Source organism: Drosophila kikkawai, chromosome 2R (genome assembly GCF_030179895.1).
Source record: "Drosophila kikkawai strain 14028-0561.14 chromosome 2R, DkikHiC1v2, whole genome shotgun sequence".
Taxonomy (NCBI): domain Eukaryota; kingdom Metazoa; phylum Arthropoda; class Insecta; order Diptera; family Drosophilidae; genus Drosophila; species Drosophila kikkawai.
In genome coordinates, this window is record NC_091729.1 from 3433678 (window position 1) to 3454423 (window position 20746).

The 20746-nt window shown below is 36.9% G+C and overlaps 1 protein-coding gene across 6 annotated transcripts in view; it reads left to right on the top strand.

Moving 5' to 3' along the window:
• Positions 1-20746, top strand: part of DIP-lambda (Dpr-interacting protein lambda) — a 442761-nt gene that overhangs the window by 53188 nt on the left and 368827 nt on the right. Inside the window, exon 1 of one of the 6 annotated variants that reach the window (XM_070284579.1) lies at positions 17908-17940. The exons of 4 other annotated variants lie outside the window; for them this stretch is intronic. The gene's annotated coding sequence lies outside the window, so the exon portion shown is untranslated. Of the gene's footprint in view, positions 1-17907; positions 17941-18576; positions 19034-20746 lie in introns of those variants that run through there. One more of the 6 variants, XM_070284578.1, reaches the window with a different exon arrangement.

A 20746-nucleotide genomic window follows, 5' to 3' on the forward strand; every position in this document is an offset into this window, starting at 1 on the left:
TGCATCCTGGGAAATGCGCATGCATTAGTGCTGTTAGGACCTCTTCGCTGCCCTCAGTCCACTGTCCGTCGTCGCGTTTGAGCTGACTCTGTATGGTTGGCTGCTTCGATAGCAGCTTCCGGAGTCTAGCCGTTTCCGGGGCAGTCTCTATATTGGAGCAGAAGATTCTCCATGATATTATTATTATTACTTTTAAATTAAATTTATAATTAAAGAAAAAGTCACGCCTTTAATTTTTATAAAATCTAATCCAACTGGAGACCTCGTGTAGCGTGTTGCATGGTCTGTGATGTACAACAACATATTGGTAGTTTTCGACTGATCAGCGGCGGCGGGACCCTGTAGTATGCACACTTATTGAATACGCACTGTACCCAGAGTACTTAAAGAGTGCGCACTGTAATACAATGTTGCAGTGTTTATACAAATCAAAGTCCCGGTCATAAACCATAAGTGGCCGAAATATGAACCGATCGCTAAGGCTTAGCCTGCACTCAGAAAGTGCTAGTGTCGGCATATTTACATCGATTGGACTACACGCGCATACCCCCTCGCGCCTCCACTCGTGAGCGCATAGCCAATGTACATAAGTACATTTACTTATACATAAGAATACTTATACATAACCGTCTCTCTGCCGCCGCCTGTGAGCAGCGCAGCTACGAGACCTAGCTTATATTATAACTTAAGGAATACTGTAAGATCACTAACTCTTGGAGCCTTGGAGCGGCATCATAGCTGCACCTATCAACCAACTGTTTAAACCCTGGAGCGGCACCATGGCCGCACCAAGACAAAAATCTATATAGAGAAACAATCAATAAAAATCATACAAAAATATCAAACTGAACTCCAGGACTTATCCTTGGGAGGAATAGTGGTTGGCAGAATAATCATATTTCAACCCATAAAACGGTAGCTCATTCCGGGTGGGGTAGGTTCTTGCTGACGTCTAAAAGTGACACTACGAATTTTAAATTTTATTTAAATTTTTTTTATTAACCCTCCCAACCATGTCTCTCCCTAACTGGGGAAACCCGAATGTCTATGTCCCTTCTTTTTTTTTATTTTTACCCCCATTTCTAAAATAAAACTTAGAAATGCATTGTAAATTCTATTCTCTGATTTTTGTTATATTAATTTTCATTATATGTTACTTCTCTCCAATTCATCGTTTCATAAACATACATTTTTACAATTAATGGTTTTTGTTTCTATTTATTTGTTTGCAATAATTTCCAATTTTACATGTCTTATTTAAGTTTTAATTTGTCAAATAATTTTCTATCTCTACATGTTGGCTTTTAATTAATTATAATAAAAAAATTAAGATTTATGTTTTAAAGTGTAGGAAATAATTGTACATCGTTGTTTTCTCGGTGTATGTCGTTTATCTTCATTGTTTTCTTTTAAGTCTACGTTAACTTTTTTCTTCTATTCCCAAAACCACATCAACAGGCCGTGCTTTAATTCATATTTCTATACTTAGAATTTCAAACTATGCGAGAACATCAATTCATATATGTATATTTGCTATCGGCCAGACCAATGTACACGAGCTCAATTTATCTCTCACCGAATCTGGATAATCAAAACAAAAGCTGCTATTACTTCTGCATTTAAATTCTAATATATTCTTTTTTTCGACTTAAATGTTAATCTTGCTCCAGAGGTGATGATTAAAAAGCTGTGGGCTTAGAAGCTTTCAAATAATATGATTGAGGTTCTCCCTAAGAGGTACACTTAGAAAAATTTTGGTCGGCGTGTTGTGATGGGCAGATTTAAATTATTTAATTTAAGTATTTCATAATTATAGTTTTTTTTTCTAGGATTAATTCATAGGTAATTTTGGAGTTTATTCTTTTAAGGTGTTTGTTTTATCGTTGTAATTGTTTTATTTTATTTTTTTAACGATCCCACGTGGTTTTGTTCTGCTACATTTTTACTTTTGTTGTTTTTTTTTTCTTGATTTCTAAAGGCTTTTCGTTTTCCGATGTCAAGATAATTGTTGCGAGTAACTAAAGAAAATTTCCCAGTTAAAAAAATACAAGCGAAAGGTTATGTTAGGACTTTTGCAAGGTGAACATTCGGGTCTGCCAAGGAACAAGGGTTTACAATAGAGCTGGAAAACAATCGATGGCACTATCGATACCATCTATGGTTCTTGGGCCGCTATCGATTTTTTTTATTGTATTGAAGTAGCACATAAAGGAGAAGGAGTGAATAAACTTGAGTATTGGAAGGTAATAATCAATGTAATATGTAATGTTTTCGTATAACCAAAAATGTTTTCTCTGTTTTTTTAGGCGCATACAAACGATACAACAGCCTTAGCAATGCTGTCGAAAAAGGTCTTATGCGTGCCAGCATCATCCTGCGCTTCAGAGCGAGCGTTCAGAAAAGCTGGACAGATTATATCTGACAGGAGATGCGCATTAAAATCAAACATTGTTGATCAGTTAATGTCTTAAATAAGAATTATGATCTCAAATAGAAAAACTTCTTAATTGTTATTTTTATGTTTTATTTGAAAACATCGATGTTTCTTCCCACACAGCTCATCTGTGAGGAATGTTTGGGATTTTTCGCAGATGCGAAACTCGTGTTCCCACAGAGCTGCGTCAAAGTGCATCTGGCATCCGGACAGCTGATCAATCAGCTGTGGCTCATGAAAACGTAAACAAAGGCTGTCCAATTGGCAGTTGCAAATTTGAAATGGAGCATTTATCATTTTATTTTGGCTGTTGTACAACCGCAAAAGCACAGATTGTGTCAGAATTTATCCGTACTAAATTTAAATAAATAAATGACAAGGAATTCTAGTTTTTCTAATGATTTTTCTCTAATAGGTGGTATAGGCATCCAAAATCTTTAAAATAAGGTAGAGGCAGGCGGTTTATATTGAGCACGTTTGTAGCTTTGGCGCCACATTTAAATGTCATTTTTCAATTGTTCCTCGCCAACTGTGTTACATTTTTCGTAGTGTTGGTCAAATTTTCACTGTTAATGCTGATATGACACAGGCGCATTAATTAGAGACTTCATTAAAGATTTTACAGCGCTATAGCGTTTTACACAAGTGCGAGCAAGACGACTATATGGCGCTCTTATGCATTAGAATAATGCATTAGCTACTTCATTGACGCAATAATCGATAGATCTACATAAAAATAGTAGATATTCGATAACAAAATACGGGTTTAATGAAGAATATTGTAATTGAACAAGAAAGGAAGCTAACTTCGGCACGCCGAAAATGGTATACCCTTGCAGATTGGTTTTGTTATTTATATTATAAATTTAAATGCTTAAAACACACACAAAACAGAGTTTCATTACATTTTACCTATATATTTTATAATGTTTACAGTTTGACAGTTACAGTTTTACATTCCCAGCCTTCCATTTTGAAATTTATACCAAAATTCTGAAATAATAAAAAAGGCTTATATCTCAGAGTAGATGAAAATACGTTGAAAAACAACGAAGTTATCATTTTTTTCCTATTAATTTCCTGATCGTTTCTATGGCAGCTATAAGATATAGTCGTCCGATTTTCATAAAATTTTTACCAAAATTCTGGAATAATATAAAATGGCTATATCTCAAAAATGATGCAAAAATGTTTAAAAACAGCAAAGTTATAATTATTTTTCTAAAAATTGATCGAACATTTGTATGGCAGCTATATGATATAGTCGTCTGATCCGGCCCGCTCCGACATATATAGCAGTGAGAGTATATAGAAGACTATATGCAAAGTTTCATTCAGATAGTTTTAAAACTGAGGGACTAGTTTGCGTAGAAACAGACAGACAGACAGACAGACGGACAGACGGACATGGCTAGATCGACTCGGCTGTTGATGCTGATCAAGAATATATATACTTTATAGGGTCGGAAACGTCTCCTTCACTGCGTTGCAAACTTCTGACTGAAATTATAATACCCTGCAAGGGTATAAAAATTAGCAAAAATAATATGTTTTGCGGTAGCAAGGTTCTTGCGCTGTAAAATTAAGTAAAATTATTTTTTTTGTAATAATTAAAAAAATTTTAAGCATTATAGGTTGAAAAAATAAATTTAAAGGATTCTGCATTTATTTTTGCAATAATACTTCGACGAGGAATTCAGAAATTCATAATAATACGCCGCGAATGGCGGCCGTTTTTTTTGTTTACCTTTTACGGTCGGTGTGACCGTATTCGTATTACCAAAATAATCCAAGCAAAATGACAATATAGTTGACTCTTTCAAGGTTCTAATGAAGTAGATAATTAATGAAAACTGCATTACAGTATCATATGGGCATTACAGTTTTACATTACAAGCTTTAAATTTTCTTTACATCTATCGATCGTTTCTATGGCAGCTATATGATATAGTTGTCCGATTTTCATCAAATTTAACCAAAATTCTAAAATAATAACAAAGGCTCATATCTTAAAGTAGATTAAAATACGTTGAAAAATACGAAGTTCTAATTTTTCTATTAATTTCCCGATCGTTCCTATGGCAGTAGGGTTGTCGAAATATTTTAAAATATCGTATCGATGATATTTTTTATTGAAAAAATATATAAATAAATAAAAACGCATGCAAAATAATGAAATTATAATAAAAATATATAACCATATAAATAAATAAACAAAATATAAAAATAAAACCGCATGCCAAATTAATGCTACTCAACGAGATAACTACTACAAGTCATGCAAAAATAAATAAATAGGTAAAATAAAAAGTAAAAACGCATGCAAAATTAGACTACGGTGCTACACTACGAGCTAACTCTACAAGTATTAAAGTTTTTAATATAGAAGGGTTATCGCTACGAATTATAATATCAGAGAGGCGGTTGTAATCCATACATAAAACCCTAAAGGGTTCATGTACTTCAAACTCCCGCCTACAGTGATTTACTACTAAAGGGATAAGGGTTCTAGATGTTAGTCGGGGAACGTGGAAGTTAAGCTGCCCTCAAAGAAAGGGGCTCTCAACAACACCGTTTATTAGGTTATGAAGGAATACGACACCAAGCATCGTTCTACGGTTAGCTAGGGAGGGTAAGTTAATTAATAGGAGTCTACTTGAATAGGACGGTAGCCTCTCATCAGCATCCCAAGGTAGGCCACGGAGGGCGAAAAGTAAAAAGTTCTTTTGTACAGATTCAATACGGTTAATATGGATTCCGAATTGAGGACTCCAGACGCATGAACCATACTCCAATATAGGGCGAACTAACGAAGTAAAAAGGGTCTTCGTTATATAAGGGGAATCGAATTCCTTCGACCACCTCTTAATAAAACCGAGCATGCCCTTGGCTTTATTAACCATGCACGAAATATGTTCAGAGAACGAAAGTTTAGGGTCTAAGCGAACGCCTAAATCATCAACAAGAGATATTCTTTCAAGAGCGCAATCTTTTAGCATATAAGTGGCAAACTGGGGAGTGACACGTGAAAATGTCATCAGCTTGCATTTAGAGCTATTGAACACCATGCTTGAAAGTTATTTAGATCCGATTGCAGGTCTGACTGGCAAGAGCTGTCCTTACTGCCAGCATAGCTTAACGTCATCAGCGTACATAAGTACTCTAGAATTCGTTAGAACCAGCGGGAGGTCATTGATAAACAATGTAAATAGCAGCGGGCCTAGGTGGCTACCCTGTGGGACGCCAGAAGTTACTCTGAGGAATTTGGATAGAGCATTTTTAAACAGAACCTTTTGAGTTCTGTCACTCAAATAGCTCAAAATCCATTTAAGAAGATCGACAGGAAACCCGATTAAGTCAAGCTTCCTTACAAGAAGAGAGTGATTAACCGAGTCAAAAGCTTTACTGAAGTCTGTGTAAATCACGTCGGTTTGAAAGTTACGTTGGAAACCTCTAATAACGAAAGAGGTGAGTTCCAGGAGATTTGTAGTGGTCGATCTTCGCCTCATAAAACCATGCTAACATGGTGAAATTATGGATCTGCATAAATGCTGCAAGTGGGGAGTAATTACATTCTCGAAAAGTTTTGGAATTGCCGACAACTTAGAGATTCCTCTATAGTTGCTGGCGTCCGATTTGCTACCTTTTTTGTGGAGAGGAATGATAAATGATTCCTTCCAAATAAGGGGAAATTCTGAGGTTTCTAAAGATAAGGTAAACAATTTCAGAAGGGGATTGCACAGAGCTCCAGCACAATACCTGAGCACGCAGCCTGGTATTCCATCGGGACCCGGTGAGTAAACTGGTTTTACACGATGGAGATCCGAACTAAGGGAGTTTTCGGTTAAAATAGGACTGAAAATTAGGTTCGACTTGGGCAAATCAAAAGAGTAAGTCTGATCTAAGCTATTTGAGGAACAATACGTAGTTTTGAAATAGTTTTGATCAGAGTTTGCTGTAGCGTTCTTGAATGAAAGCGATGAAGGATGTAAATTGGGTTTTCGCTTAGTGTTAACAAAGTTATAAAACTGTTTCGGGTCCTGCGTGAACTGAACCCTACAACGAGTTAAATAACTTTTATAACATTGCGCGTTAAGCACGGTGAAATTCGACCGAGCACTAAGATATCTTGAATGAACAGTAGGAGATCCGGTGCGTTTATAGCGATTATAAAGCCTAGACTTAACGTTTTTTAGGCGTGTCAGCTCTTTGGTGAACCAAGGTGGTTTACTAGAAACCGACGGATAGGCTAAAGGAACACACAATGCAAAGAACGAATTCATGGCACTGTAAAAAATATCCAGGGCGGACGCCATGTTAGTACATCTGTAAAGTTCAGACCAATTAAATTGGGAAATCAAGATATCTAGCCTTTGAAAATTTGCTTTACGAAAGCAGCGAACTTTAGTCGCTGAGCAACTCAAATCAGGTTTGGTCTTTACGACAGTCCCCAAATCGATGGTCACTTCGAACGTAGGATGGTAAGGGTCTTCGGGAAGCGTCAATGGATCGACTCTTGTTAAGTTTACACCTACAGGATCAGAGACGAAACACAGATCTAGTAGGCGATTTAAAGAATTTACGACATGGTTAACTTGGGACAACGAAATGTCAAGCAAACCATCTATGAGGTCATGCTGTACCGCAGTTTGGAGGACATTGGACGTACCATCTGATGACCAACGAGCTCCAGGTATATTGAAGTCTCCTAGATTTACTAGTTGGTCTCTATCTGTAAGCATGTTGGAAACAGCCTGAATTGCCGAAAGGTGTTTCCAATAAATAGGCTCTTCAGCAGATGGAGGAACGTCAGAACAAGTTATATATATAAAACTACCTGGAAATTATAGTTTTCCACAGATAAATTCAATACCTGTGAGATCGTCAATTTGCACCAGTTCGGAAATAAGGGTGGAGTCAACGGCAATTAAAACTCCACCACCTCGCTGGGAAAGACGGTCCAATCTATAAGTTGTGTACTTACCCGGAAAATTTTCGGAGCTGAGAATCTCCGGCTTTAACCAGGTTTCGGTAAACACAGTCACCTGAGATGCAAACGAAAAACTATCAGAATACAATTTAGAGAGCTTGCTGCATAAGCCTCTAGTATTATGATAGGAAAGTAGGAGGTAGTGATGCAAGTTCGACAAAAAACATCGATGTCGATGCCCGTCGATGTTTTCAAAATAGACCATCGATGTATAACTTAACATCGGTATAAAAAAAAACATCGGAAAATAGCGCTAAAAATAACATCGATGTTCGATGCATCGATGAATTTTGTAATAAATTACAAAGGGCTTATTTCTATTATCTTATTTGTGAGTAAAAACTGCAAACAAGCCACCGTAGTAATTATATATATTGTTCTTATTTTTTAGATATGAAATGACATAATTAAAAATTATTTCAATATTGATGCTTTTATAGGACTCTTTCATATTATTTAAAATTATAAAATAGGCAAATAAATATATAACAAATCTTTTATAGCAGTCTTTTAATTTGTAAGATGTTATCCATAGGCCCATGTTATCCATAGACTCATATATAAATATTAAATATTGTGGAATCAGAGACCGATGTTTCGTCAAACATCGATGCATCGGTTAACATCGATATCAACAAAAACATCGAAAAACATCGGAAAACATCGTTAAAAAAAACATCGATGCATCGAGCATCGATGTTTTCAGCATCACTAGTAGGAGGGAGGTATTTAGTTTTTTGGCCACGCTTAGACCCTAAACTTTCGTTCTCTGAACATATTTCGTGCATGGTTAATAAAGCCAAGGGCATGCTCGGTTTTATTAAGAGGTGGTCGAAGGAATTCGATTCCCCTTATATAACGAAGACCCTTTTTACTTCGTTAGTTCGCCCTATATTGGAGTATGGTTCATGCGTCTGGAGTCCTCAATTCGGAATCCATATTAACCGTATTGAATCTGTACAAAAGAACTTTTTACTTTTCGCCCTCCGTGGCCTACCTTGGGATGCTGATGAGAGGCTACCGTCCTATTCAAGTAGACTCCTATTAATTAACTTACCCTCCCTAGCTAACCGTAGAACGATGCTTGGTGTCGTATTCCTTCATAACCTAATAAACGGTGTTGTTGAGAGCCCCTTTCTTTGAGGGCAGCTTAACTTCCACGTTCCCCGACTAACATCTAGAACCCTTATCCCTTTAGTAGTAAATCACTGTAGGCGGGAGTTTGAAGTACATGAACCCTTTAGGGTTTTATGTATGGATTACAACCGCCTCTCTGATATTATAATTCGTAGCGATAACCCTTCTATATTAAAAACTTTAATACTTGTAGAGTTAGCTCGTAGTGTAGCACCGTAGTCTAATTTTGCATGCGTTTTTACTTTTTATTTTACCTATTTATTTATTTTTGCATGACTTGTAGTAGTTATCTCGTTGAGTAGCATTAATTTGGCATGCGGTTTTATTTTTATATTTTGTTTATTTATTTATATGGTTATATATTTTTATTATAATTTCATTATTTTGCATGCGTTTTTATTTATTTATATATTTTTTCAATAAAAAATATCATCGATACGATATTTTAAAATATTTCGACAACCCTACTGCCATAGGAACGATCGGGAAATTAATAGAAAAATTAGAACTTCGTATTTTTCAACGTATTTTAATCTACTTTAAGATATGAGCCTTTGTTATTATTTTAGAATTTTGGTTAAATTTGATGAAAATCGGACAACTATATCATATAGCTGCCATAGAAACGATCGATAGATGTAAAGAAAATTTAAAGCTTGTAATGTAAAACTGTAATGCCCATATGATACTGTAATGCAGTTTTCATTAATTATCTACTTCATTAGAACCTTGAAAGAGTCAACTATATTGTCATTTTGCTTGGATTTTGCTTGGATTATTTTGGTAATACGAAGACGGTCACACCGACAACAACAAAAAAAACGGCCGCCATTCGCGGCGTATTATTATGAATTTCTGAATTCCTCGTCGAAGTATTATTGCATAAATAAATGCAGAATCCTTTAAATTTATGTTTTTAAAATTTTTTTAATTATTACAAAAAAAATAATTTTAATTAATTTCGCATTCGACCTTCATCGAGTGCAGACGTGCTTACGGACGACCGCTACGCGGGGTTTATTCTCGAAGTGTTTTTTCATGGTGAAAAAGTAAATTCGGAACTCTAAACTACGTACTGTCAGCTAGGCCAAGCCCTACAGTGCGTATGACATACGGACACTAGTGCGTGAGACGTGTTTTTGAGCTGCAAAGTTCATTTATATGGTGCCACGCGTAACAAGCTCAAAATAATGAGCGGCGATCAAAAGAATGAGCGTAGAACCTCTGTAAACCAAAGAAACGGTGTTTTCTCTTATTTCTCAACTCGCGATATCGAAGCAGAAAAAACGTCTACCAAGCCCAACCCGGCTCTACTGACCGCCGACGGCACGAGAGCGCGCTCTTGCTCTCCCGCCCTACTTATTCCAGCTCCTACATCTTGGAGCTCCCAATGCCAAACCCCACCACCAGCGGCTTCGATGGAAGACGCACCAACAACAAGCAGAGCTGCAATTTCTGCAAACGCATCAAAAGCAACAGCAACAACTAAACCAAATACCAATATTGCGAAATCGGTGCCAACGGCCGCAGCGCAAAATACAATGGTAACAAAAACCGTGAGCTCCGATAAGCAACAAGCGGTTCCGGCCATACAGACTGGCATGGATCGCTACATCCAAATTAAGCGTAAGCTTAGCCCCCATAACACGGTTGGTAACAAGCCTAAGATCAACCGTGTCACCAAAAGCTACGACCCAAACAACACCAACAAATTTTCTCCGCTAGCAGCTGGTGAGAATAATGAAGCAGAGCTGGAGCAGGAGACTCAAAAACAGCCAAAGCCCCCACCTATATATATAAGGGAGAAAAGTTCAAACGCCCTGGTCAACAAAATTGTTGCGGTGGTCGGGGACGGAAACTTTCATGTTGTTCCAATTATTAAAGGGAACATCTGCGAAACCAAAGTTCAAACCAAAACAGAAGAACACTTTCGAGCTGTGTCTAATTACCTGCAGGAAGCAAAAAAGAGCTTTTACACCTACCAACTAAAAAGCAGCAAGGGACTGCAAGTAGTGCTGAAAGGAATTGAACCAGATGTCGCCCCCTCCGAGATACTAGAAGCCCTGAAAGGCAAGGGTTTCTTTGCCAAGAATGTTAGCAACATTATCAACAAAAACAAAAAGCCGCAACCTCTTTTCAAAGTCGAACTTGAGCCAGACAGTAAAGCCCTAAAGAAGAATGAAGCTCACCCGATCTACAAGTTGCAGTTCCTACTGCATCGAAGAATCACCGTGGAAGAACCTCACAAACGCAACGGTCCTGTGCAATGCACAAATTGCCAGGAGTATGGTCATACAAGGACATACTGCACCCTTCGGTCAGTCTGCGTAGTCTGTGGAGACTTCCACAACTCCGCACACTGCCCTGCGAACAAAGAAGACCCCAACACGAAAAAATGTGGAAACTGCGGAGGAAACCATACAGCTAACTACAGAGGCTGTGAGGTCTACAAGGAGCTGAAGAGTCGCATGCGAAGGGCGACAGCTACACGCCAACAAAATACACAAAATGTGTATTTTAATTCAAAAACTACTCCAGATGTATTTTTTGCCAAAGCAGCCAGATCTTCTTTTGGTCCGCTAAATGCCCCCACGGGCATCTCCTACGCCGAAGCTCTACGGACAGGTATGCAAAATCCACTCCCCTCAAACTCAGTAAATGCTCAGCAGGCCCCAGAGCAGCCACGAAACAACATGGAATCCATGATGGTGACCATGCAACAAAGCATGATGGAACTCATGTCATTTATGAAAACGACCATGCAAACGCTCGTCCAGAATCAGAATATGGTGATACAGCTGCTCGTAGCACAACAGTCAAAATAATCAATGTCCAATCTACGTATATCCACGTGGAATGCCAATGGCGTCTCACGGCATAAACTTGAACTAACACAATTTCTAAACGAAAACCACATCGACGCCATGCTACTGGTTGAAACGCACCTCACAAGCAGATACAACTTTCATATAAGAGGTTATACCTTCTACCGCACAGATCATCCAGATGGTAAAGCCCACGGCGGGACCGGCATCCTTATCAGAGAACGCATCAAACACCACTTCCACCAAAGGTTTGCAACAAATTACCTGCAAGCTACGTCCATAAAAGTGCAGTCAGGTAACGGCAACCTTTGCATTGCTGCTGTCTACTGCCCACCTCGCTTTGCAATCTCTGAAGGTCAATTCATGGATTTTTACAACTCACTTGGAGATCGATTTATAGCTGCAGGAGATTACAACGCCAAGCATACGCATTGGGGATCCCGCCTCGTGACCCCCAAGGGAAGACAACTGTACAACGCTCTCATCAATGTGAGAAATAAGCTGGACTACGTTTCCCCTGGTAGCCCCACATATTGGCCAGCAGACCCCAGAAAGATACCCGACCTAATTGACTTCGCGGTGACAAAAAACATCCCACGAAATTTAATAAACGCCAAGGCCCTTCCAGACCTTTCTTCAGATCACTCGCCGCTGTTGATAACCCTCCTTCAAAGCCCAGAAACTGCGGATCGCCCCTATAGGCTGACGTCGCACAGAACCAATTGGATGAAATACAAAAAGTATGTGAGTTCCCACATTGAGCTAGCCCACCAGCTCAATACTGAAACCGACATCGAATCCTCCACCTCCGCACTGGAAGAGGTACTTGTGACTGCAGCCAGAATCTCAACACCACAACAGACGGATGTGCAAAAAATCAAATTCAAAACGAACCAGCAAATTGAACAGCTTATCCAAGAAAAGAGGCGTCTGCGACGGGCGTGGCAAACCAATAGATCGCCATGCACAAAGCAACGTCTAAATGAAGCCACACGCAAACTAAGCCGGGCCCTGAAGCAAGATGCCGAAAAAGCACAATTAAGATATATTGAAAAACTCTCGCCAACCAGCACAAAGCATCCCTTATGGAGAGCTCACCCAAATTTAAGCTCACCGGCTGAAACCATCACCCCGATAAGAATGTCATCTGGTTGCTGGGCCCGCAGCGACAAAGACAGAGCCGAAACTTTTGCCTCACATCTCCAGGGCGTTTTCCAGCCGAACCCTGCTGCAAATCCATTTGATCTACCGCAAATCCACACTGAAACGGAATCTACTCCAGCATCATTTCGTCCGAACGAGATAACGAAGGTCATCAGGGAACTGAAGCCGAAAAAGGCTCCCGGCGTTGACCTAATAACTCAAAAAATGATAATTGAACTTCCGAATTGTGCTATTGAGGTCATCTGTAAAATCTTCAATGGGATCATAAGTCTCGGCCATTACCCAACAAAATGGAAAAAATCTATAATTATAATGATACCGAAGCCCGGAAAAGACCACACGATTCCGTCACCTTACCGACCAATAAGTCTACTATCATGCTTGTCCAAATTATTTGAAAAATGCCTACTAAAGCGCATAATCCCTTATCTGGGAGCTCACAACATTATCCCAGCTCATCAATTTGGCTTCAGAGAAAAACATGGAACTATCGAGCAAGTTAACAGAATAACATCAGAAATTCGCACAGCCTTCGAGCATCGAGAATATTGCAGCGCGATATTTCTCGACGTTTCTCAAGCATTCGACCGCGTCTGGCTCAACGGCCTCATGCACAAAATAAAAACACTCTTGCCGGTATACACACACAAATTACTTGAGTCGTATCTCTACAACAGAGTCTTCGCAGTGAGGTGCAACGCAACAACATCCGGCACCTATTCAATCGAAGCTGGAGTCCCACAAGGAAGTGCACTTGGGCCTACCCTATTTGTTCTATACACAGCGGATATCCCCACAAGCGACCAGCTAACATTATCCACTTTCGCTGATGACACTGCGATCCTCAGCCGTTCCAGATGCCCAGTCCGTGCAACAGCCCAGCTCGCCAACCACCTCAAGGTAGTCGAGAAGTGGCTATCTGATTGGCGTATTAAAATAAATGAACAAAAGTGTAAGCACATAACGTTCACCCTCAACAGACAAACATGCCCCCCGCTCTACCTGAACAGCACACTGATCCCCGAAGTCAACGTGGTAACGTACCTGGGCGTCCACCTGGACAGACGCCTAACATGGCGAAGACATATTGAATGCAAGAAACTTCATCTAAAACTAAAAGCCAGCAGCCTCCACTGGCTCATAAACTCCCGATCGCCCCTGTGTCTGGACTACAAGGTCCTGCTCTACAACTCCACACTAAAGCCAATATGGACGTATGGCTCCCAGCTCTGGGGGAACGCGTGCAGTACCAATCTAGACATCATACAGCGCGCCCAATCAAAAATCCTGAGAACTATCACTGGGGCACCATGGTATATTCGCAACGAAAACATCCACAGGGATCTCGGCATTCCTGCAGTTAAGAACGAAATAGAAAAACAAAAAGCGTCCTACAAGGAAAAACTCTCCACCCATCCAAATCCTTTAGCAAGGGACTTGATAAAAGTTTCCAGAAGAAGCCGCCTACTACGTAACGACCATCCAACCCAGCCATAATTATTCAGGGCCATTTACTCTGTACCAGTCTCATGACTGCTAGTTAGGTAGTATTGTAAGATTTGATACACTTATTGTTAGTCTCATAAATGAGAAGATTCAATAAATAAAAGCAAAGCCTAAAAAAAAAAAAAAAAAAAAAAATTAATTTTACAGCGCAAGAACCTTGCTACCGCAAAACATATTATTTTTGCTAATTTTTATACCCTTGCAGGGTATTATAATTTCAGTCAGAAGTTTGCAACGCAGTGAAGGAGACGTTTCCGACCCTATAAAGTATATATATTCTTGATCAGCATCAACAGCCGAGTCGATCTAGCCATGTCCGTCTGTCTGTCTGTCTGTCTGTCTGTTTCTACGCAAACTAGTCCCTCAGTTTTAAAACTATCTGAATGAAACTTTGCATATGCATGCCGGATCGGACGACTATATCATATAGCTGCCATACAAATGTTCGATAAATTTTTAGAAAAAAAATTATAACTTTGCTGTTTTTCAATATTTTTGCACTATTTTTTAGATATGGCCATTTTATATAATTTTTGAATTTTGCTAAAAGTTTTATGAAAATCGGACGACTATATGATATAGCTGCCATAGGAACGATCGGGAAATTAATAGGAAAAAATTATAGCTTCGTTGTTTTTCAACGTATTTTTATCTACTCTGAGATATAGTCTTTTTTTATTGTTCTAGAATTTTGCTATAAATTTCATAAAAATCGGACAAATATATCATATAGCTGCCATAGAAGCGATCGGTAAATGTATAAAATACCATATATAAAGCTGGGAATGTAAAACTGTAACTGTCAAACTGTAAACAGAATAAGTATAGGTAAACTGTAAGGAAACTCTGTTTTGTGAGTGTTTTCAACATTTATATCTATAATATATACATCAAAACCAATCTGCAAGGGTATACAAACTTCGGCGTGCCGAAGTTAGCTTCCTTTCTTGTCTAATATATTTTCAGTTCAAAAAACATATCGGGTATCTAGTATATAATATGTAGATCTATCGATTATCGCGGCAATGAAGTAGCTAATGCATTATTCTAATGCATTAGAGCGCCATATGGTCGTCTTGCTCGCACTTGTGTAAAACGCTATAGCGCTGTCAAATCTTTAATGCAGTCTCTAATTAATGCGGCAGTGTCATGCCCGTATAACTGTCAAACTGTAAACATAATAAGAATAGGTAAAGTGTTATGAAACTCTGTTTTGTGTGTGTTTTCAGCATTTTATTTATTCTATGTATAAATATTCAACTTTTAAATATTTTCTTAATTTTTTTTTTATTATTTAACCAGAATGGCTCGATTCTTAATGATCCAATTTCAATCTGCAAAGGTATACAAACTTCGGCGTGCCGAAGTTAGCTTCTTTTATTGTTATACCCATGCAGGGTATTATAATTTCAGTCAGAAGTTTGCAACGCAGTGAAGGAGACGTTTCCGACCCTATAAAGTATATATATTCTTGATCAGCATCAACAGCCGAGTCGATCTAGCCGTCTGTCCGTTTCTACGCAAACTAGTCCCTTAGTTTTAAAGCTATCTGAATGAAACTTTGCATATAGTCTTCTATATACTCTCACTGCTACATATATATGTAGGAACGGGCCGGATCGGACGACTATATCATATAGCTGCCATATAAACGATCGGTAAATGTAAAGAAAATGTAAGGCTGGGAATGTAAAACTGTAACTGTCAAACTGTAAACATAATAAGTAAAGGTAAAATGAAATGAAACTCTGTTTTGTGAGTGTTTTCAGCATTTAAATCTATAATATAAACATCAAAACCAATCTGCAAGGGTATACAAACTTCGGTGTGCCGAAGTTAGCTTCCTTTCTTGTTTTTATTTAATTTTGCTGGTTTCTGAACCTAAAAACAAATATTAGAAAGAGTTCAGAAATTCATAGTAATACGCCACGAATGGCGGCCGTTTTTATTGTTTACCTTTTTCGATCGGTGTGACCGTAGTCGTAGTCGTGTTACCCAAATAATCCAAGCAAAAAAATACACATGTTGACTCCGTACCTTTCGGCATTTTGTAATTGATTACGACCCACAATGACGTATGTTAAAATTGACATTTTCCTCATAACCTCCTTTGCAACAAATACTTTTGTGACGCACTGTATGTTACCCGATATTGATCCAAGTGGTCAACCACGGAAGTAAATTATATGTGTCGTCCTTGATATACCGTTATGATGTCAATTGCGTTTAGAACTCTGCACCTAATTCATTCCTTATCACCATGACCCTAAAATTAATAAAATAACCAACATTTTATTATAGGATAAGGGAATAAAATTAAAGAGTAATACGACAATTCTGCTTTAGCCTTGTACATGATGTATTACGAAGGGGATAAAAGTTCTAGATGTTAGACGAGGAGCGTGGAAATTGAGCTGTCCTAGCAGGTAGGGGCTCCCAACATCACCGCTTATTAAGTTATTAAGAAATATGTATGACAAGTTTTACGGTTAGCAGGGAGGGAAAGGTAATCAATAAAAGTCTGCTAGAATAAGAAGTAAGTCTCAAGTCAGCATCCCAGGTGAGGCCACGGAGGGCGAAGACAGACAGCACTCCAGACGAAAGAATTGCTTTGACTACGTTTTAATAAAGCCGAGCATGCCTCTGGCTTTATTAACTATGCAAGAGATATGTTAAGAACGATAGTTTAAGATCTAGGCGGGTACCAAAATCGTCAACAAGAGTTATTCTTTTAACATGCGGGAGGTCAATGATAAACAATGTAAAGAGCAGTTTTATAAAGGGAAATCAGTGAATTCTGTACCGCAATGACACAAAGCTTTATATTTTTCGTTAGGAACCTTTACTTTATTCTATATATAAATTATAGGTATATAATTCAATAAAAACTATATTTGAGGTATCTATTGGCAATGTATAGGTTACAATTACCTTAATTTTGGGATATATCACAGTGGTCGATTTATAGGTCAAAAATAAGATAATCAAATTCTATAATTTAATGTTCCTATAAGAATTGTTTCTTATAAGACCAATTATACCAAAAATATATTAGTTTTATCTATATGGCATACTTTTGCGTTATGAATAGTGAGAGAATAGAGACTATTAAAACATATGGGCATTTCCAAAATGTCGCACGTGTCAAATAAAAAAAAAGGTATGGTACATTTAATTTTTTTTTTTTTTTTAAATATAGCTTTAAAAAAATATAACTTATAGCTCTTGCCTAGGACTATATTTGGTGCAAATTTGATTTTGAGTGTTTGCTCAATTTTAAGGAAATTAAAAAAAATGAAGGATTTGCACGCGACAAAAACAGAAGTCACTTTCGCGGCGAGCTGACTATTTTAATGAAACTAATTTTAAAAGGTGATGCAATAATGTCACTTTGTATATGCTTTAATTTACAAGCAGAAATATAGCGTAGTTTATTTTTTATTTAATTTTAATCAGATTCGAACGCGACATGTCGCACGCGACATTTTTTATTATCATAGTTTGCATGTAATTTTTACTATTATAAGTAAATTGGAAGAGCATATATCCATTTTATTTCGACTTTTTGCATTCTTCTTGTGATGTTAGTAAACAACAGTCAAAGCATAATGCCTCGGTTTGGATGTAATTATCAAAAGAAAACCGGCCCATTTTTATGATTTTTTTCATCAAAATAATGAAAAATCGTGTTTGCACGAATATGCATTCGAATATTTAGAAATTTGTTTTAGAATATGATAAAGCCCTTCAATTTTAATCAATTGGACCATTTCCTAATGTTACTAAGTTGGAACAAAACATTTTAGAGACATTTAAGTTTTTCGGCCGCAGTGGACCTTTCTGTGGAAATGCCCATATTGTGTGCCAAGTAACGGAGCTTAAAGGTATTTTAATATAAAATTGCATCCAGTCGCTCTTATTTAAAATTAATATTAAAAAACGTATGGTTTCTACAATTTAGCGATTTATTATTTATTATTTATTATTATTTTATCTATATTCTGTTTTATGTTTTTATTTTCAAGTTACCAAAAAAAAAAAAAAAAATCGGGTATTAAATCAATATCCAGGCATACTTAACCAAAATCAAGAATTTGATTATTTATTTAACTATGTTTTCTAAAGGTTAAATATAAAATATAAATTTAATTTAAATACTCGCTCCACGCCTAAACAACATCGGGATGGTTTAGTTTCAATTACGTAGCTTAACTGTATGCTAATGTTAAAAGTTAACGAATTTCCTAAAAATGTATTACCTATGTATATCTTATAGCAAAATGGTCATGGTTGACTTTTTAGATTATTATTCCTGAAATATGAAGTACTTTTATATTTTTTAGGTAATGCCATTTTAATGTGTATAATTAGGTTAAGGTTATGTATTATTTTCGACGAGTTAAGTACGCTTGGTCAAATTTTAAAATTTTAATCAAAATTATGTGTATACGGAGACGCCTCATTCTGTAAGCTACATAATATTTTCGATTGGTATTGATAAAAACCTTGTACCCAAATAGGTAACGGGTATAAAACGTCATATAGTGGGCAAAGCAACACGTTGGTCATGTGCTTATTTAATATTGTGGTATATTTAAGAATGAAATTTAATCAAACCTTGAGTGTTACATATGTATCACTGATATACAAGCAACGAAAAAATACAAGCAGCAGCGATAGGAAGAGGAGAAACAAACAATAAGAAAAACCACAAACAATTTAAATGGATTATGTGTTTACACTCAAAATGGGTGGGATGCAAAAGCTTGGATAAGAGAACATTATAGCTGGTGTGAGAGTCAAACGGTGGTGGTGGTACTGTTGCAAATTGATGGTAGCTCTTCGCCATCAAATGGATAAGCAGTCGAGTTGGGGGCAACCGCCTCGGAGTCTGCCGCAAAAGCCTCAGTTGGACCAACAAACTGACAAGTTCAAGGCAACGGTGCATACGCTCGAGCTGAATCAAATGGATGCCTGGTACGAATGTTCATGTGACGGCACTGCCGTCCCATCTACTATAGGGATTACGCCATAGCACAAGCGCAAGCAAACAAAAATTGTGCTCATGTCCAATGCGTTTGTGTGTACATTTTCTTGCCCATTTATGTTTCATTATTTTTGTTAACGAAATTGTTCTTAATAAGATTATTTTCTAAAATATTCTGAGAAATTTTATTAAGCTTTTGGACAGCTTAATAACAAATTTAAAAATCGAATTTCATAACTAATGTTTATATATGGGCATTTCCATAATGTCGCACGCGACATTCGTACGCATTCAAAGCAAAAAAAAAGTATGGTACATTTCATTTCTATTTTTTTATAAATGTTAACTTATAGCTCTTGCCTAGGGCTATAATTGGTGCAAAAGTTGATTTTGAGTGTTTGCTCAAATTTAAGAAAATTTAAAAAAACTGAAGGATTCGCAGGCGACAAAAACAGAAGTCACTTTCGCGGCGAGCTGTTTAAACACTGATTTCAGCGAAACGGCAGAGACTATTTTAATGAAACAAATTTTACAAATTTACAATCAGAAATATAGCGTAGTTTATTTTTTATTTAATTTTAATCAGATTCGCACGCGACATGTCGCACGCGACATTTTTTATCAACATAATTTGCATGTAATTTTTACTATTATAGGTAAATTGGAAGAGCATATATCCATTTTATTTCGACATTTTGCATTCTTCTAGTGATGTTAGTAAACAAAAGTCAACAGTTAGTGCCTCGGTTTGGATGTAATTATCAAAAGAAAACAGGCCCATTTTTATGATGTTTTTCATCAAAATAATGAAAAATTGTGTTTGCGCGAATATGCATTCGAATATTTCGAAATTTGTTTTAGAATATGATAAAGCCCTTTAAATTTAATCAATTGGCCTTTTCCTAATGTTACTATGTTGGAAAAAAACATTTTAAAGAAGTTTTAGTGTTTTGGCCGCGGTGGACCTTTCCGTGGAAATGCCCATATACTAAATATTTATTACAACATACACGTATTTATAAGAAAAAACGAATGGAAAATCACATATATAAAATTGTACACTTTCATTTAAGCATTCGTTTGTTCTTCTTTTTTTAAGTTGTGAAGATAATTTTAAGCAGAAGCTTGAAATTCAGTTGTCAAAGGAATACCCAGATTGTTGTTGTGAGATTTTCAAAAAGAAAAAAAAATAAATTCAAAGTCACACAAACATTGTAGTTTTCGATATTTTTAAAATATCCTAGTTCATGCATTGTCTGCATTCATTCATCCTTTATGAAATGCAATACATTTTTTTGATGTTTTTGTGGACAGTACACCGAAAGTAAACTTTTTTTGTAGGAACTCAGGAGATTCGCTATTACTCGTAAGCATGTAAATATTTTTTGATACAAAAATTACAACAAAATTGTTTAAATGTTGTTATGATATGGTATTTAATTCATTAAGCTAATTTTAGCCGTTTCGTCAGAACATTTTTTTGTAATGTAGGCAGTTTTGCACCGAATTAACTTTGCCTTAAGCCTTAAGCAGTGTACGTTTGTTGCTGGACAAATTAAATACACAATATATAAGTAAATAATTTTTTTTTGTTACTTTTGGGCACTTATATTTCACCAACCTTCTCATTAAGAGATCAAAAATTAAAGTTAGGTCTTAGAAAATAATAATTTTATAAATATGTTGTATGGGAGCTATAAGAT